Consider the following 18,651-nt stretch of genomic DNA (forward strand, 5'->3'; position numbering starts at 1 on the left):
TCAGGAGTTGTCTTTCCATGAAAAGAATAGCAAAATCGAATGCAATTTCCTATCCATTTTGAGAATGTCTGTTTTTAAATTGCTTTTCCTTGCATTCCTGTTGCATATGCTACCAGAAGCTGGTCAGTTTTTCTGCTGGTCTTAGTTCTGTCCAGATAGTAGCGGAATTGTCTGTGTACATCCAAGGTATGTAGCAGTCTTTCCCCCCTGTTCTGTGGGTTGGGGAAGAATGTAGGTAAATGAATCGCTTGGTTCAATGATACTCTGGAGACCACTTTTGGCATAAAGGTAGGGTTAGTTCTCAGAGAGACTCTGTCCTGATGGAAGATAAGGAAGGGTTGTACTGCCATTAATGCCTGTAACTCAGATACCCTTCTTGCTGAAGTAATTGCTAGCAGGAAAGCAGTTTTCCAAGACAAGAATTGTAATTCTGCTGTTGCTGCTGGTTCAAAAGGGGAAGTGTTAACTTTTCCAGCACAAAGTTGAGATCCCATGTAGGTAAAGGTGGTTTCCTTGGAGGTTTTACATTTTTGATTCCTCTCAAGAATTGCCTGAGTAGAGGATGAGAGAAGACAGGAGGATCCATGTTGTATTCTGCTGAAATTGCTGATGCATGAATCTTAATGGAGGAGTAAGACAGGCCATTGTGGAACAGCTCTGCTAAATATTCCAGGATGTGTGCTATGTTTGCCAATGAGACATTTTCTCCCTTTGCTGCACTCCAAATGAGGTATCTTTTCCACTTGGCTGAATAAGTCTTCCTTGTGGAGGGTTGGCGTGCCTCCAGGATAATGTCCTTAACCCTCTGAGATAAACCTGGGTTATTTTGTTTTATGCAATATTCCAAGCAGCTAGCTGCAGTGTTTTCAAGTTTGGATGTAGGATCTTGTAGTTGTCCTGTGTTAGTAGTAAGGGGCATAGAGGTAGTGGCCATGCGTGTGTCCGAGACATGCTCCTCAGTAGCGGGTACCAATGTTGCCTCGGCCAGTCTGGAGCTATCAGAATTACCCTTGGCTGATCCTCTCTGATCTTCAGTAGAACTTTGTACATCAACGGAAGAGGTGGAAATGCATATGCTATCAGGTTTTTCCAGCTGAAGGAAAGGGAGTCCACCCTCCAAGAAAGTGGGTGGTATGCTCTTGTGCAGAATTTCTTCAATTGGTGGTTGTGTGGGGAGGAGAACAGGTCTATCTGTGGTAGTCCCCATTTCTTTGTTATGGCTTTGAAGATATCTGGATGCAGCATCCATTCGTGAGCATCCGTGGTAGTTCTGCTTAAGGTGTCTGCTAGAGAATTTTCTTTTCCTGGTACAAATCTGGCCTGAAGTTGAATGTTGAGATTCAGGGCCACATTCCACAGGTCCATTGCCATCCGGCATAGAGGATATGAATGTGTACCTCCCTGTTTGTTGATGTACCATATGACTGTGGTATTGTCCATCCTTATCAGCAGATGACCCTGTTGAAGGAGTGGTCTGAATGCCTGGATCGCATGTTTCACTGCCAGCATCTCCTTTAGATTTATGTGTAGATTCAGCTGGTCTTGGGTCCATAGGCCTTGTATACACTTGTCCACCATGTGTGCCCCCCATCCTAGGTCTGAGGCGTCCGTGGTGATGGTTTGGCTTGGATGAGGTTTGTGGAAAGGCAATCCTCTGTTCAACTGACAGGCCTGAGCCCACCACAGGAATTCTTGCTTCAGGCATGGAATTATTGGAATCTGGGCTTCTAGACTGCTTGTGTTGAGACCATACATTCTTTAGGTACCATTGCAACTTCCTCATATGCAGCCTGGCATGTGGAACCAATATTATGCAGGATGCCATGTAACCCAGGGCTTGCAGGACTTTCCTTGCAGTAAGCTGAGTTTGTGTTGTTAATGTCATGAAGTAGACTGGTACTTGCTTTTGTTTTTCTTCTGTGAGAAAAGCCATTTGAGTTGATGTATCCAGTTCTGCACCCAAGAATGTTATCCTTTGGGATGGTACTAGTCTTGACTTTTGCAATTTGACTGTGTATCCCAAGGCTTGCAACAGTTGTATGACATTTTCCAAATCTTTTGTTAATTTTTCCTTGTTGTCCGCTTGTATTAGGCAGTCGTCCAGGTATGGGTAAATTTGAATTCCCTGAAGCCTGCAATGAACAATTACTGATGTCAGGCATTTCGTGAATACTCTGGGCGCCGTAGATAAGCCAAAGGACAATGCTGAGAATTGATAATGCTCTGATCCTGCAAGAAATCTGAGGTGTCTTCTGCAATCTGGTCGTATAGGGACGTGCAGGTATGCCTCCTTGAGATCTAGAGTCACCAGCCAAGACTCCTTGCCCAGCATGGGAAGAAGTTGCTGGAGGGTCAGCATTTTGAATTTTGGAAAAATGAGATATGTGTTCAGTGCAGACAAGTCGAGAATAGGTCTCCATTGATTTTCTTTTCTTGGTACAAGGAAGAGCCTGGAGTAAAATCCTTGGCCTTGCTCCATAGGCGGTACCTTTTCTATAGCTCTCATCCTTAGTAAGTTGTTGATTTGTCTTAGAGCGTCTGTTTTTTGGCTTGGTGGTAGGTTTGGCATTCCTCTCTTTTTTGGTAGAGTGTGGAAGTGAAACCTGTAGCCCTTGTCTATTGTTTGTAAAGTCCATTTGTCTCCTGTGATGTAATGCCAGTTGTCAGAAAATAAGGCTAGCTTTCCGCCCAAGGGTGCTTCCAGTTGTTCCCTGGTAGGCGGAACCAGAGCCAAGTCATTGTGTCTGCCCTGTGGAAGTGGTTGTAGTTGAATCTGTGGCAGTACTTCTGTGGTTGGTAGGTTGCCACTGACGTCCCCTGTTGGCACCCCTAGATTGACCTCTGCCTCTTGGGCGTCTATTTCTGCCTCTCTGTGCTCTGGAGTTGTCTAGAAAGGACCAATTCTTCGAAGGCCAATTTCTGCTAAACCTCGGAGGTTGGACCTGTAAGAAATCCTTGACTGTTTGGACAGATTTTCTTTTTCTTCCACCTTCTTTATAACCTCCTGTGCAGGGGAGCCAAACAAACTTTGTTTCTCCATGGGAGCATCTAGGAGTTTAGACTTAACATGGTCTGGTAAGGATTGTTCTTTTAACCAGGCATGCCTTCGAATCACTGTTCCAGTCATAGATGATCTAAAGGAAGCCTCCAGTGCATCATAGCCACATTTTAAGAAATGGTTACTGACCTGCTGAGAGTTATGTACCAAATCCTGAAGGGACTTGTGGTCCATAGGTTCAGGAGAGGACAGTTTTTTTATTTAGCTGGTCTAACAAATATTCCTGGTACTGAATCATGTGAAATTGACAGTTTAAGGCCCTGGCAGAAAGAGTAGCAGAAGTATAAACCTTTTTACCCCATCTCTCTAATGCTCTAGATTCCCTTTCAGAGGGAAGAGGGTTTTTGGCAGAGGCAGCTGCCACACCTTTAGGGCCCTGTGAAATGGTTTCAGGGTCTGCAACAGGAGCCTTATACAAATGGTTGTGTGTGTCCGGAACCCTATAATATCTGTCAGGCTTGGCAGGGGCCGGAGGAAGAGAATCAGGGGCAGTACAGGCATCATTATATGCATCATCAACAACTGTTAGTACTGGAGGAATGGCTAAAGGCCTATGCTGTGGTAAGTGTAAAAAAGTCCTTAGCCTTTTCCTTGAATCTGAAAAATCCTGGCCCTGCCATTGGAAGTGTTCCCTCATAGCATGTAAGGTTTCCCCAAAAGAAAATTCTTCAGGAGGAGAAGCAGAAGGAATGGAATCTTCTGCATCAGAATCCTCATAAGGAGAATATGGGCCTTCGTGAGGGTCTGAGTCATCCGAGGAATAGTCTGTAGAGACAGGTTCCGGGGGTTCAGTCCTAGGCCTCTTATCTGGAGGGAGCTGAGAGGCCCTGTCTGGGTGAGGTTGGGATCCCCTGATCAAAGAAATGAGATCCTCAGCCAGGCTGAGTATTTGGGAACTAGAGGTAGGCCTATGTGAGGGAGTTTTAGCAGGTAAGGCCTTAGAAGATTTATCTGCTTTAGCCCTGGCAAAAGCCTTGATAGACATAGAAGCAGGGGGACTAGCAGCCCCACGTGCAGGGGTAGATATGTCTAAAGGAATAGTGTCTGACAAATCTTGGGTGCCTGCTTCTGTAGCAGTAAATTCAGTAGCAGATTCAACCATGCTCTGTGAGGCCTCGGCTATCGGAGGCATGCTTTCGGCCGAAGGAAGAACCGAGGGCTCGGTTTCAGCCGAAACCGAGACACTCGCTGTTGGTCTAACCGTGGTTTCAGCCGAAACCACAGACCGCGAGTGTCGGTCCTTTTCCTTGCGCTTTTTAACTAATTGTGTAGTCGGAGTCTCAGACGGCATTTTGTATGCAAAAGCAGGACCAAAAAACTCCTCTGCAAACTCCGACCGATGTCTAAGCGTCCGTCGGTTGAAGGAAGCACAGGCTAGACAAGCTGATACGTCGTGGTCTGGGCCTAAGCAAGGAAGGCAGTAAGAGTGGAAATCCTTATGAGGTATTTGTTTCCCACAAGTTAAACAATTATTTACTTTGTCTGACATCGGCTGAGGCAAGAAAGAATCCCCAATGGGGTACTTAGCTTTTTAGAAGTCTTCGGTAGTAGAAATCTCTGGATCTGACCGACCGGCACTTGCGAACAGCTTCTGCTTCGGGCACCGCGCGGCAAGAAAGACTGAGGAAAATGGCGTCGGCTGATGCCTTTATACCCAATAAACAGCAGCTATGACGTCGGGTGAAGTGCGACATCAGCCGAGGCCAGACCCAGACTTTGGAATCCGGCCGACCGAAGGGCTGCCTGAGGCAGGACAACCCATATGTTAGGACTGCAGATGCATCCTTGAAGGACATCTGGGTACTGTAATCGACTCTCCGGCTGACACAAGCATCCTCCAAAAGGGTCTCACAGAGACGGATAACTGGTGTCAGAGCCATGGCCTAAAGCTAAATGCCAACAAGTACATAGTCATCCCCTTTGGGAAAAACAAAGTGCCCACAAATTACCACATAAGTGGTAATCCATTAATTACAGAAGAAGTAATTAGTGACTTGGGGACCCAAGTAGATAGCAATCTCTCCTTTGACAATCACGTTGCCAAAGTGGTTAGAAAGACCTTCTATATAGCCCACCTTATCATGAAAGGGTTCACATCTAGATCAAGAGAGGTCATTGTGCCCCTCTACTCATCACTTATCAGGCCCATAATTGAGTACAATGCCCCGTTTGGGATGTATCTTACCCAACACCTTCAGCAACTGGAAAGACCCCAAAAGTATCTCACCCAGAGGATCAAGGGGCTCAAACAGATGCCCTATGCAGTTCGGCTAAAGAAACTCCAGCTCTACTCAGTTGCGTACCGCATCTGTGTTTGACGTATAAAGCCATGTCCAACCCAGAATTAATGGACATGCTTCACCTCAGGAAATCCAAATCCCTTAGAGCTACATGCTCCAGGGACTTGAACCTCAGCACAGAAATAAATAGGACATGCTGGAGGGACAGATTCATATCCCAGAGGCTCCCCCTCACTCTGGAACAAAATCCCAATCCATGTTAGGCAGAGCCCCTCACTGACCCTCTTCAAGAGAAATCTTGACGACTGGATGGGAGATCGTAAGTTTACCCCTGGGATCTCTTCTGTGTCCCTGCTTCACAGAGGTACAGTAAACTAACCTTAAAAGGGCTACCTTCTGTGACCTACTATACAGAGGCACAGTCAACTAATCTAAAAGGGTGGCGAAAGCCAAACACATTCTGGCTAGGCTTATAAATGCCCTAGGGCAGATAGCCTAGTATCAACCTATGAACTTGTTCAGCTGAATGCAATAAATCCTGCAACTCTTTATTTTCCACACAGTCAGAAATCAACATCATTTTCTGTTTAAGTAAGCCCATGACATGCTGCTATTTAAGCATATGAAATTGACAGTTTAAAGCCCTGATTGCCAAGGTTGCAGATGTGTAAACATTCTTACTCCATCTATCCAGCGCCCTGGAATCTCTATCAGAAGGGGTAGGATTTTTAGCAGTAGAAGCCTTAACGCTCTTGGGACTCTGAGAAATGGTTTCAGGGTCACCAGTAAGGCTTTTAAAGAGTCAGGAACCCTGGAATATCTGTCTGGCTTACTAGGAGCTGGAGGCAGAGAATCAGGAATCATGCTGGATTCTGAGAAAACATCATCAACAATATCTAGAACAGGAGGTATAGCCAAAGGCCTATGCTGAAGAAGAAGAAGGAAATCCCTAAGCCTCTTTTTAGATTCTGAGAAATCAAGACTCTCCCAGTGAAAGTGTTCCCTTAAGGTATGCAAAGTTTCTCCAAAAGAAAAATCCTCAGGAGGAGAAGCAGAAGGGATGGAATCTTCCACATCAGAGTCCTCATAAGGTGGAATAGATAATTCCTGATCAGAAGAGGAATCAGAAGAAATAGAAACCTGATCTGAGGATTCATAGTCAGTGCCTTGCCTAGGCCTCTTAGCAGGAGGGGGATAAGTACCCCTGATCAAGGTAATTAAATCCGCAGCCATTTTGATCATTTGTTTTTTAGGCATTAGGGCTTGTACACGTGGCCCAAGCGTCAGTTGTTTTGACACAGAAGTAGATTTTGGCCTTATTTTTGAAGATGGCGCCGGTTTAATATACAAATTTTTAGGCCTGAAAACACCCTCAGAAACCGGTGCCTGTTCAGCAGCACTGGACCCATCTAAGGTAGAGACATCCGCGGGTTCAATACTTAAAGTGTCTCGCAGCATACCGGACTCTGAATGGGTCTCAGTGGAGGCCTGTGAATCAAAAGTAGTGGGTATCAGAGGCTGCGAAAGCGCCTCACTGAGTATCGGTGAACCGGCGACTGGCTTAGGAGAAGCTTCATCGGTTTTGGACCTCGACGGTCTGTCTCTGTCTTTTTCTTTGCGTTTTTTAGGTATTCCGGTAGTCGGATTGCTAACCGACAACATTTCTGGATAGTTAAATCTTGAACCAAAACATTTAGAAGCAAAAATATACCGGCATTTAATAGTGCGTTGATGAAATTTAGCACAAAACCAACAGCAAGGCATGTTGTGGTCAGGGCCTAGGCAAGGAATACAGTACAAATGAAAATCCTTATGAGGTATTTGCTTCCCACAAGTAATACAATTATGAAGTTATACTGACATCGGAAAGGAGCAAGAAAAAGTTTCCCCAATGGGGTACTTAGCTTTTAGTTTAAGACTTTGGTAATGAAACTCGAAAACAAAAATTTCAGGAGTCAGCCGACCGGCACTTGCGAACTGCTTCTGCTTCGGGCACCGCACGGCAAGAAAGACTAATGTAAATGGTGTTGGCTGCATGGAAGAAGGGACAGCAACCGACACAGGACTCAAGACTTTGTTAATCAGGCCAACTGACGGCAACCTGACAGCAGATTACCCAAATGCAATGACTGCAACAGTGAAACATGAAGAACATCTTATCTGCCCAGCAAAGAAAAGTACAGTTTTGTACCTACCATAAATGTAGATGTCCGAGAGGTATGCATCTGCAGTCCTAACATATGGGTTGTCCTGCCTCAGGCAGCCCTTCGGTCGGCCGGATTCCAAAGTCTGGGTCTGGCCTCGGCTGATGTCGCACTTCACCCGACGTCATAGCTGCTGTGAATTGGGTATAAAGGCATCAGCCAACGCCATTTTCCTCAGTGTTTCTTGCCCCAGATGCCAGGTGCCCTCTAGGAAGGCTAAATTTGGATAAATGCAAATGATTCCAAATAGTAGAGAGCAAACACAATAAGCATGTATATACATATATACAAACAAATACACCATAATAGATTCCCCCAGCTAGCTACAAGATGGGCAAATACCCTAGGAGTACCACAGAGGGGAAGGAGGGTGGGTAATCCTGACTGCAGATGCATACCTCTCGGACATCTACATTTATGGTAGGTACAAAACTGTACTATGTCCTTCAAGGATGCATCTGCAGTCCTAACGTATGGGTAGAATACCATAGCCAAACTGGGGGAGGAGGCACTAAGATGATTATGGTGTAGTTAAGATCCCTTGCAGAACAGCAGTTGCAAAACCTGCTCGGGATCTGGAGTATAAAGGTAGATTATAATGCTTGGCAAATGTATGCACGGAGCTCCAAGTAGCAGCTTCTAAAATGTCTTTGGTAGCCATACCTCGTAGGAAAGCTGTAGTAGTGGCTGTAGCCCTTGTGGAGTGAGGTCTGATGTTTTCTGGAGTTGTCTTTCCATGAAAAGAGTAACAAAATCTAATGCAATTTCCTATCCATTTTGAGATTGTCTGTTTTGAAATTGCTTTTCCTTCCATTCCTGTTGCATATGCTACCAGAAGCTGGTCAGTTTTTCTGTTGGTCTTGGTTCTGTCCAGATAGTAGCGCAATTGCCTGTGCACATCCAAGGTATGTAGTAATCTTTCCCCTGTTCTGTGGGTTGGGGAAGAATGCTGGTAGGTGGATTGCTTGGTTCAATGATACCCTGGAGACCACTTTTGGCATAAAAGTAGGGTTGGTTCTCAAGGACACTCTATCCTGATGGAAGATAAGGAAGGGCTGTACTGCCATTAATGCCTGTAATTCAGAAACCCTTCTTGCTGAAGTGATTGCAAGCAGGAAAGCAGTTTTCCAAGATAAGAACTGTAATTCTGCTGTTGCTGCTGGTTCGAATGGGGGAAGTGTTAACTTTTCCAGCACAAAATTAAGGTCCCATGTATGCAAAGGTGGCTTCCTTGGAGGCTTTACATTTTTAATTCCTCTCAGAAACTGCCTGAGTAGAGGATGAGAGAAGACTGGTGGATCCATGTTGTATGCTGCTGAAATTGCTGATGCATGAATCTTAATGGAGGAGTAAGACAGGCCATTGTGGAAAAGTTCTGCTAAGTATTCCAGGATGCTAGCTATGTTTGCTAATGATACATTTTCTCCTTTTGCTGCACTCCAAATGAGGTATCTTTTCCATTTGGCTGAATAAGTCTTCCTTGTGGAGGGTCTGCGAGCCTCCAGGATAATGTCCTTAACCCTCCGAGATAAATCTGGGTTATTTTGTTTTATGTAATATTCCAGGCAGCTAACTGTAGTGTTTTCAAGTTTGGATGTAGGATCTTGTAGTTGTTCTGTGTTAGCAGTAAAGGAACTAGAGGTAGAGGCCATGCGTGTGTCCGAGACATACTCCTCAGTAGTGGGTACCAATGCTGCCTCGGCCAGTCTGGAGCTATCAGGATGATCCTTGGGTGATCTTCTTTGATCTTCAGTAGCACTTTGTGCATCAAAGGAAGAGGTGGGAATGCATACGCTGTCATGTTTTCCCAACTGAAGGATAGGGAGTCCACCTTCCAAGCAAGAGGGTGGTATGTCCTTGTGCAGAATTTCCTCAATTGGTGGTTGTGTGGGGATGCAAACAGGTCTATTTCTGGTAGTCCCCATTTCTTTGTAATGGTTTTGAAGATGTCTGGATGCAGCATACATTCGTGGGCATCCGTGGTAGATCTGCTTAAGGTGTCTGCTAGTATATTTTCTTTTCCTGGCACAAATTTGGCCTGGAGTTGAATGTTGAGGTTCAGGGCCACATTCCACAGGTCCATTGCCATCCGGCATAGAGGATATGAGTGCGTGCCTCCCTGTTTGTTGATATACCACATGACTGTGGTGTTGTCCGTCCTTATCAGCAAATGACCCTGTTGAAGAAAAGGTCTGAATGTCTGTAGTGCCTGTTTCACTGCTAGCATCTCTTTTTGATTTATGTGAAGGTTCAGCTGGTCTTGTGTCCATAGGCCTTGTATACACTTGTCCACCATGTGTGCCCCCCAGCCTAGGTCTGAGGTGTCCGTGGTGATAGTCTGGCTGCTTGGGTGAGGTTTGTGGAAAGGCAGTCCTCTGTTCAACTGACATGCCTGGGCCCACCACAGGAATTCTTGTTTCAGGCATGGAATTATTGGAATCTGGGCTTCTAGACTGTGCTTGTGTTGAGACCATACATTCCTTAGGTACCATTGCAACTTCCTCATATGCAGCCTGGCATGTGGTATCAATATTATGCAGGATGCCATGTAACCCAGGGCTTGCAGGACTTTCCTTGCTGTAAGCTGGTTCTGTGTTGTTAGTGCCATGAAATAGGGTGGTAGTTGCTTTTGCTTTTCTGCTGTGAGAAATGCCATCTGATTTGATGTGTCCAGTTCTGCACCCAAGAATGTTATCCTTTGGGATGGTACCAGCCTTGACTTTTTCATGTTGACTGTGTATCCCAGGGCTTGCAGTAGTTGTATAACCTTTTCCAAATCTTTTGTTAATTTGCTCCTGTTGTCCGCTTGTATTAGGCAGTCGTCCAGGTATGGATAAATCTGAATTCCCTGAAGCCTGCAATGAGCAATTACTGATGCCAGGCATTTCGTGAATACTCTGGGCGCAGTAGATAAGCCAAAAGGCAATGCTGAGAATTGATAATGCTCTGATCCTGCAAGAAATCTGAGGTATCTTCTGCAATTTGGTCGTATAGGGACGTGCAGATATGCCTCCTTGAGATCTAGAGTCACCAGCCAAGACTCCTTGCCCAGCATGGGAAGAAGTTGCTGTAGGGTCAGCATTTTGAATTTTGGAACAATGAGATATGTGTTCAGAGCGGACAGGTCGAGAATAGGCCTCCATTGGTTTTCTTTTCTTGTTACCAGGAAAAGCCTGGAGTAAAATCCTTGCCCTTGTTCCATGGGAGGTACCTTTTCTATAGCTCTCATGCTTAGTAGGTGGTTGATTTGTCCTAGAGCGTTTGTTTTTTGGTTTGGTGGTAGGTTTGGCATTCCTCTCTTTTTTGGTAGAGTGTGGAAGTGAAACCTGTAGCCTTTGTCTATTATCTGTAAAATCCATTTGTCTCCTGTAATGCAATGCCAGTTTACGGAAAATAAGGCTAGCTTTCCGCCTAAGGGTGCTTCGAGTTGTTCCCTGGTAGGCGGTATCAGAGCCAAGTCATTCTGTCTGTGCTGTGGAAGTGGTCGTAGCTGGATCTGTGGCAGTCCTTCTCTGGTTGTTAGGCTGCCACTGACGTCCCCTGTAGGCACCTCTGGATTGACCTCTGCCTCTTGGGCGCCTATTTCTGCCTCTCTGTGCTCTAGAGGTGTCTGGAAAGGACCAATTCTTCGAAGGCCAATTTCTACTAAACCTTGGAGGCTGGACCTGTAAGAAATCCTTGACTGTCTGGACAGATTTTGCTTTTTCTTCCACCTTCTTTAGCACTTGCTGTGCAGGGGAACCAAACAAACTTTGTTTCTCCATGGGAGCATCTAGGAGCTTTGCCTTTACATGGTCTGGTAAGGATTGTTCTTTTAACCATGCATGCCTTCTAATCACTGTTCTAGTCATAGCTGATCTAAAGGAAGCCTCCAGTGCATCATAGCCGCATTTTAAGGAATGATTACTGACCTGCTGAGTGTTATGTACCAAATCCTGAAGGGACTTACGGTCTATAGGTTCAGGAGAGGACAGTTTTTTATTTAGCTGGTCTAACAAAAATTCCTGATACTGAATCATGTGGAATTGACAGTTTAAGGCCCTAGCCGAAAGAGTAGCATAAGTATAAACTTTTTTACCCCATCTCTCTAATGCTCTAGATTCTCTTTCAGAGGGGAGGGGGTTTTTGGCAGAGGCAGCTGCTACAGCTTTGGGGCCCTGTGAAATGGTTTCAGGATCTGCAATAGGAGCCTTATACAAGTGAAAATGTGTGTCCGGAACCCTGTAATATCTGTCGGGCTTGGCAGGGGCCGGGGGAAGAGAGTCAGGGGCAGTACAAGCATCATTATATGCATCATCAACAACTGCTAGTACTGGAGGAATGGCTAAAGGCCTATGCTGTGGTAAATGTAGAAAGGTCCTTAGTCTTTTCCTTGAATCTGAAAAATCCTGGCCCTGCCATTGAAAATGCTCTCTCATAGCATGTAAGGTTTCCGCAAAAGAAAATTCCTCAGGAGGAGAGGCAGAAGGAATGGAGTCTTCTGCATCAGAATCCTCATAAGGGGAATGTGGGCCTTCTGGAGGTTCTGAGTTTTCTGAATCATCCAAGGAATAGTCTGTAGAAACAGGATCCGGGGGCTCTGCTCTAGGCCTCTTCTCTGGAGGGGGTTGATAGGCCCTGTCTGGGTGAGGTTGGGATCCCCTGATCAAAGAAATGAGATCCTCAGCCAGGCTGAGCATTTGGGAACTAGAGGTAGGCCTGTGGGAGGGGGTTTTAGCAGGTAAGGCCTTGGAAGATTTAGCTGCTTTAGCCCTAGAAAAAGCCTTGATAGACATAGATGCAGGGGGCCTAGCAGCTCCACGTGCAGGAGTAGATATGTCTAAAGGAATAGTGTCTGATAAATCCTGGGTGCCTGCTACCGCAGGGGAAATTTCAGTAGCAGATTCAGCCATGCTGTGTGAGGCCTCGGCTATCGGAGGCATGCTTTCGGCCGAAGGAAGAACTGAGGACTCGGTTTCAGCCGAAACCGAGACACTCGCGGTTGGCTTAACCGTGGTTTCGGCTGAAACCGCGGACCGCGAGTGTCGGTCCTTCTCCTTACGCTTTTTAGCTAATTGTGAAGTCGGAGTCTCCGACGGCATTTTGTAAGCAAAAGCGGGACCAAAAAACTCCTCTGCAAACTCCGACCGACGTCTAAGTGTCCGTCGGTTGAAGGAAGCACAGGCTAGACAAGCTGATACGTCGTGGTCTGGGCCTAAGCAAGGAAGGCAGTAAGAGTGGAAATCCTTATGAGGTATTTGTTTCCCACAAGTTAAGCAATTATTTACTTTTTCTGACATCGGCTGAGGCAAGAAAGAGTCCCCAACGGGGTACTTAGCTTTTTAGAAGTCTTCGGTAGTAGTAATCTCTGGATCTGACCGACCGGCACTTGCGAACAGCTTCTGCTTCGGGCACCGCGTGGCAAGAAAGACTGAGGAAAATGGCGTCGGCTGATGCCTTTATACCCAATTCACAGCAGCTATGACGTCGGGTGAAGTGCGACATCAGCCGAGGCCAGACCCAGACTTTGGAATCCGGCCGACCGAAGGGCTGCCTGAGGCAGGACAACCCATATGTTAAGACTGCAGATGCATCCTTGAAGGACATCAGTACAAGCTGACCGTTGATCCTCAAATGCTCAAAGAGAAGCACTCTCTTCAGTGTCAAGAAAACTCTGAAGGGCTTGACACCCAAGCCTGTCTTTTTAGTCAGCTTATGTCAAGATTACTGACAATTTGGAAGCTTTGGAAGTTGAATGGCTGTTATACCCTTGGTAGTATATAACCCATAAAGCTGATGTTAACTGCAAAAGTGATCAATATGGTGAACACCATTAGCTCAAGGAGATGATCACTGTTGATATAATACCACGACCCCATGTACAGCATGGGAAAAGTAGGACTTGAGGCTAATGCTGATGGTAATAAACTTGTAGTAAGGGGAAATGAGTGATAATAAATGATGACGATGGAAAGATGGTAATGAAGAAAAATTAATCAAGACAGTGGGCCAGATAAACACTTCTATCACACCCCTTTATCAAGGTTCACTGTTATAATACATATATTAAATATGCAAATACACACAAACACACACACACACAAAACATACATGCACACATTGTAATACATATATTTAATACGCAAATACACACAAACACACATACATATCATGTATGCACACATTATACATAGACACAGACTCCTGGAGGTGTGTGTCATGCATGCATGTGCACTGTTTTGCAGTATGTGCAACTGCAAAGGCACTCAGAAAAAAAACATCTAACTCTACACAAACTGTCACTCTCAGTGGTACCCCATACTCTATGCCCTTGGGCTAGCAAACATCATTACCAGGACTCTCATTACAGGGGACTCCATTCTAAGATATACTGATGCCCCTCTGACCAAGCTGAACAAAGAGAAGATAAATGTTAGTTGCTTATCTGGAGACAGGATCCACCAGTTCACTCACACACACACGCACGCACGCACGCACACACGCACACACACACACACACACACACACACACACACACACACACACACACACACACACACACACACACACACACACACACCTTTTTGGTGTCATTCTAAGGGGATCTAATATTTGTCAGCTTGGGAGGACATGGTTAAACTCTGCACCTTTCCCCTCTAGGCTTTTGAATACTGGCCAATACTTTATCCAACCCATAGTGCCTTTTTTCAGGCAATGCCAAACTGACAAACCAATCGACACAGCAAAATCAACTCAACTGAACCTCAAGGTATTGCTGTTCAATGCCAGGACCCTAAATAGAAAAGCTAAGCTCCCTCCAAACCCTTCTCACACTCAAGAATATAGACATCTCTACCGTTACTGAGACAGGATATAAAATGGCAAAGAATACTCCAGCAGTGCAAGATTTCAATGCCTCCCATACTTTTAGACCAGTACCTGCACAGACAAGGGCTAAAGGTGGAGATGTCTTAATATACATCGGTAGCATGCATACCTCTAAGGTGACCAAACAGGATGATGTTCCTTATGTGCAGATCACCACAGACAAAATTCCATACCATACCCTTGCCAGGAATAAGCCACCCTCCATTTCTCAAGAAACTCACAATGTATACTTTGACCTAATGGAGACCTTTAACATCCAACCTAACACCATACTCATGGGAGACTTTAGTTACCCATCTATAGACAGGGAATCCTACATGGCCTCAAATCTACAGGCACAGAAATTCCTGGACTTTGTTGATACAAACACACTTGACCAAACAGTGAATATGCCCTCTAGACCCATGTTCACAAATACGGGAGAACCCAGCACTGCACCCCCCCCCCCCCATGTGTCATCCTCCCTGGTAGTGGTAAGGTGTGACCATAAAGCTGTTGCCTTAAAAATTAGAATCAACTCCGCAAACAAATTAAAACCAATAACAGTTAGGAGCTATTCCAAAGCCAATTACCTTTTATAAGGTGATGGTTTGTCAAAATTCAGTGCCTGTCCAAACCACAAGCACACAGGAGCCTACATTGAACTGTTCTCAAAAACTCTGCACAACCATGTCAATGGTTGCACAGAGGCCTCTGTACCTAGCAGAAGCCAGCCCAGGACTAGTCCCAGAAACAAACTACCCTGGTGGCATCCTAAATTAAACAGGATATACAACAAGAAAAAATAGGGCAAAAATCAGGAAGGGTACTTCCCAAAACAACAAAAACTCTCATCAAACTAAATTGGCAACTAAGAGGGCTAATTAGGTCAAGCAAAGACAGCTTTGAGGTTAACACAGCCTCCCAGGTAAAAGATAACCAGAAGGTTTTCTTCAGCTATGTCAAAAACCTTGAGAGCAGCACACAGTGTGCTGAACTGGTAGTTAATGGTGCTATGTTAACTGAGCTTCATGAAATGGCAAACCCGTTAGTGGACAAATTTAGTTCCAACTTTGCCCCCTCTCACCTCCAACCATCACTCAAAAAAAAACCCTCAACCATAACCCTCTATCTATAACTAGGGAGCATGTACTGGCTGCATTCAGTAAAGCCAAGAATATGTCCTCAGTGGGCCCTGATAACATCCCAACATGCCTCCTGAACAGTCTAAAATACAACTTATCAAGACCCCTGGAGTCATTATTTAACTATAGTCTTAAAATAGGCTTTCTGGCACATGAATGGAGGACTGCAACGGTCATTCCCCTTCATAAAGAAGGACATTCAACAGAAGCTGGAAACTAAAAGACCCATTAGTCTGACTAATCTTATCTGCAAAGACATGGAAAGAATTATCATGGAAATTATCAACAAAGACATTGGAGACCTCCAGACACTAGATTCATCCCAGGTTTGGTTTGGTCAAAGGAAGGTTATATGTTTACTGAATCTAGGTCACTAAGACAGTGGATGAGAAAACAGTGCATACTGCCTACCTAGATCTGGCTAAAGCATTTGATACAATACTCTACTCAGGCATTGTCAACAAACTTACGGAACTAGGTATAAACCCCTTTACAACAAGCAGGATAGCCAGCTGGCTTACTGATAGGACCCAGAATGTTAGAATTGGTGAGACCACTTCCACAAAGAGGCCAGTTACCAGTGGAGTCTTCCAATGCTCTGTGTTAGGCCCATTCCTCTTTGGGACCTACTTCTCAGATGTCAAAGGCCTCTGGCTAATCCAAGTTCTGAGATGATTGCAAACTGGGAGCTGTCAATGAATACCCCCCAACAAGATGAGAACACCTTTCAAGAAGGTCTAACACAGACAAATGCTTGGTGCCAAAGCCATAGCTTAAAACTCAACACCAAGAAATGCATTACAGTAACTTTTAGGAAGTCGGCTACCCTGGGTAACTACATCATTAATAAAACACCCCTAAAAGTTGACTCACTAGTCAGGGATTTGGGAACTTATGCAGATAGCAACCTAACCTTCAACCAACATATGTCCAAGGTAGTATGAAAATCTTTCAATGTTGCTCAACTTATAAGCAAAGGCATCTAGGCCCAGAGAGGTCACCATACCACTGTACTCTGCCCTCATTATACCCATCACAAAGTCTAACATCCCTTTGGTATGTACCCAAATGTAACATACACAAAGTTTCCTTAGAATAAGTATACAGGGAGTAAAAACGGTGTCCTACACTGATCACCTCAAAGCCCCTTCTCTTTACTCAGTATTATACAGACTTCTGAGAAGTGATCATTACCTGGCATCCCTGTACCCTGTTTTGATGAACTTTTTGCAGATCTGCAAAACAAACTGCATCAGAACCACTAGATTAAAAGAAATAAATTTTGCTTGCAACATAATAAGACATGTTGGAGACAGATACATTTCTCAGAGAATTCAGATTTTCTGGAACAAGCTCCATAGGATCATAGGAAGTTGCTAGGCTAATGGCCCTGGGGCCCTTACAAGCCTAGCCAACAGGTTATCCTCAGAAAAGAAACCTCAGTCAGTACCTGTTGCCCCTGCCTATGAGGGACACAGGTGGAATCCCTGGGACAAATCTGTGGTTCCCATCCACTCATCGAGACAGCTCTTAAACAGGGTCAGCAAGGTACTCTGTTTGACATGTATGAGACATCTATTCCAGAGATGGGGCAGCCACTGTGAGACAAACCTGTCACTCCAGAAGGGTTTGTTAATATCAAATATTAGATTTAGGCCTTCTGAGCAGGAAATGCACGAGTAGTTAGACTTACAGATATGGAACATTTCTAGTAGGGCAGGGTCCGAGATTGCCTTTTAGCCGAGACACAGATCACCTCTCAGCAATCTGTACAATACCGAGTAGAGTGATAATGACTTGAGCCTGTCCACGTAGGACAGGTATTTTAGGCTATGGATTCTCCTTATGAGGTACTTCCTTTGGCCTTTCCAGTTGGTGCAGGTGTTTGGAGAGGTACATACCAAAGTAGGGTATTATACTCAATTATTGCCCTAATGAGGGAGGATGTCAGAGAGGTAATAACCTCCTTTTTTCTGGAAGCAATCCCTTTACTTATGAGATGAACCAAGTGAAAGGCTTTTCTGACCACTGCTGCTACATAGTGTTCAAATATGAGATTGATGTCAACCTATGTACCCAGGTCTCTCACCACAGGTTGTGTAATTAGGGGGTTGCCGTTAATGAGGTAATCAGTAGGGGCCGTGTTTTTGATGAATGGTACGACAATACATTTTCTGGTATTTAATTTAAGGCCATGACTTTGGCACCAGTCATTTGTTGCTGATAGACCCTCTTGCAGTATGTTAACATCATCTGGGGAGTCAATGACAGCACTCAACTTACATTTGTCCACAGATCTGGTCAGCCACAGGCATTCTGTCTTTGGTGGACCTCTGAGAAGCAGATGCCAAACAGTAGGGGGTCCCAGGACAGATCCCTGGTGAATACCACTAGTAAACGGTCTACTGCAGGAAGTGGAGGCGCCTATTTTGACCCTGTGGATCCTATTGGTAAGCCAGCTAGCCACCCACCTGATGTGATAGGGATTTACACCAAGTTGTGTTAGTTTTTCTATGATGCCAGAGTGGGAGACTGTGTCAAAGGCTTTGGCCAAGTCAAGGTAAACTGTGTGTACTGACTTTCCCCTCATCCAGGGACTTGGTGACATTCTCAAAGAAGTCAACCAGGTTCAACAGGCAAGATCTGCCCTTGAAGATTCTGAACTGGGTGGGGTCATGTGCAGGAGATTGCCTATGTCCTTGTTTATGAGATCCCTAATAATACGCTCCATGTCTTTACAAATCAGACTTGTCAAGCTTATGGGGCAATAGTTACCAGGGTCAGTAGTGGCACCACCTTTGTGCAAGGGTATGAAAATGGCAGTTCTCCACTCTGCTGGAATGAAGCCCGTACTTAGGCTGGGGTTGAACAGGGTGCTCAATGGCAAAGCTAGTTCTTGCTGGAGATGGTGCAGACTGCGGCCTAGGATACTATCAGGTCCCATAGAAGTTGTGTTCTTTGTCTTGGATAGGGCCTTTAACACTTGATCTATGGAGATGCAAGGTGTGAGACAAGTATCGGGGATGTCAAATGGGCCTTGGGAGGGCAGGGGTGAAGTTAGCATTGAACCTAAAAGTCAACAGGATTAGTGTAAGTGGAACCGTTAAGTACTAATTTGCAACAAACCTGGGCTTTGCCGTTCCTGACATAACTGAAGA

General features: G+C 45.1%; 1 protein-coding gene across 1 annotated transcript in view; it reads right to left on the minus strand.

Moving 5' to 3' along the window:
* Nucleotides 1-18,651, minus strand: part of FCHSD2 (FCH and double SH3 domains 2) — a 3,469,714-nt gene that overhangs the window by 2,006,535 nt on the left and 1,444,528 nt on the right. The gene's annotated exons all lie outside the window — the stretch shown is intronic.

The sequence above is a fragment of the Protopterus annectens genome, chromosome 5.part0 (assembly GCF_019279795.1).
Source record: "Protopterus annectens isolate FY-2018-M chromosome 5.part0, PAN1.0, whole genome shotgun sequence".
NCBI lineage: Eukaryota > Metazoa > Chordata > Ceratodontiformes > Protopteridae > Protopterus > Protopterus annectens.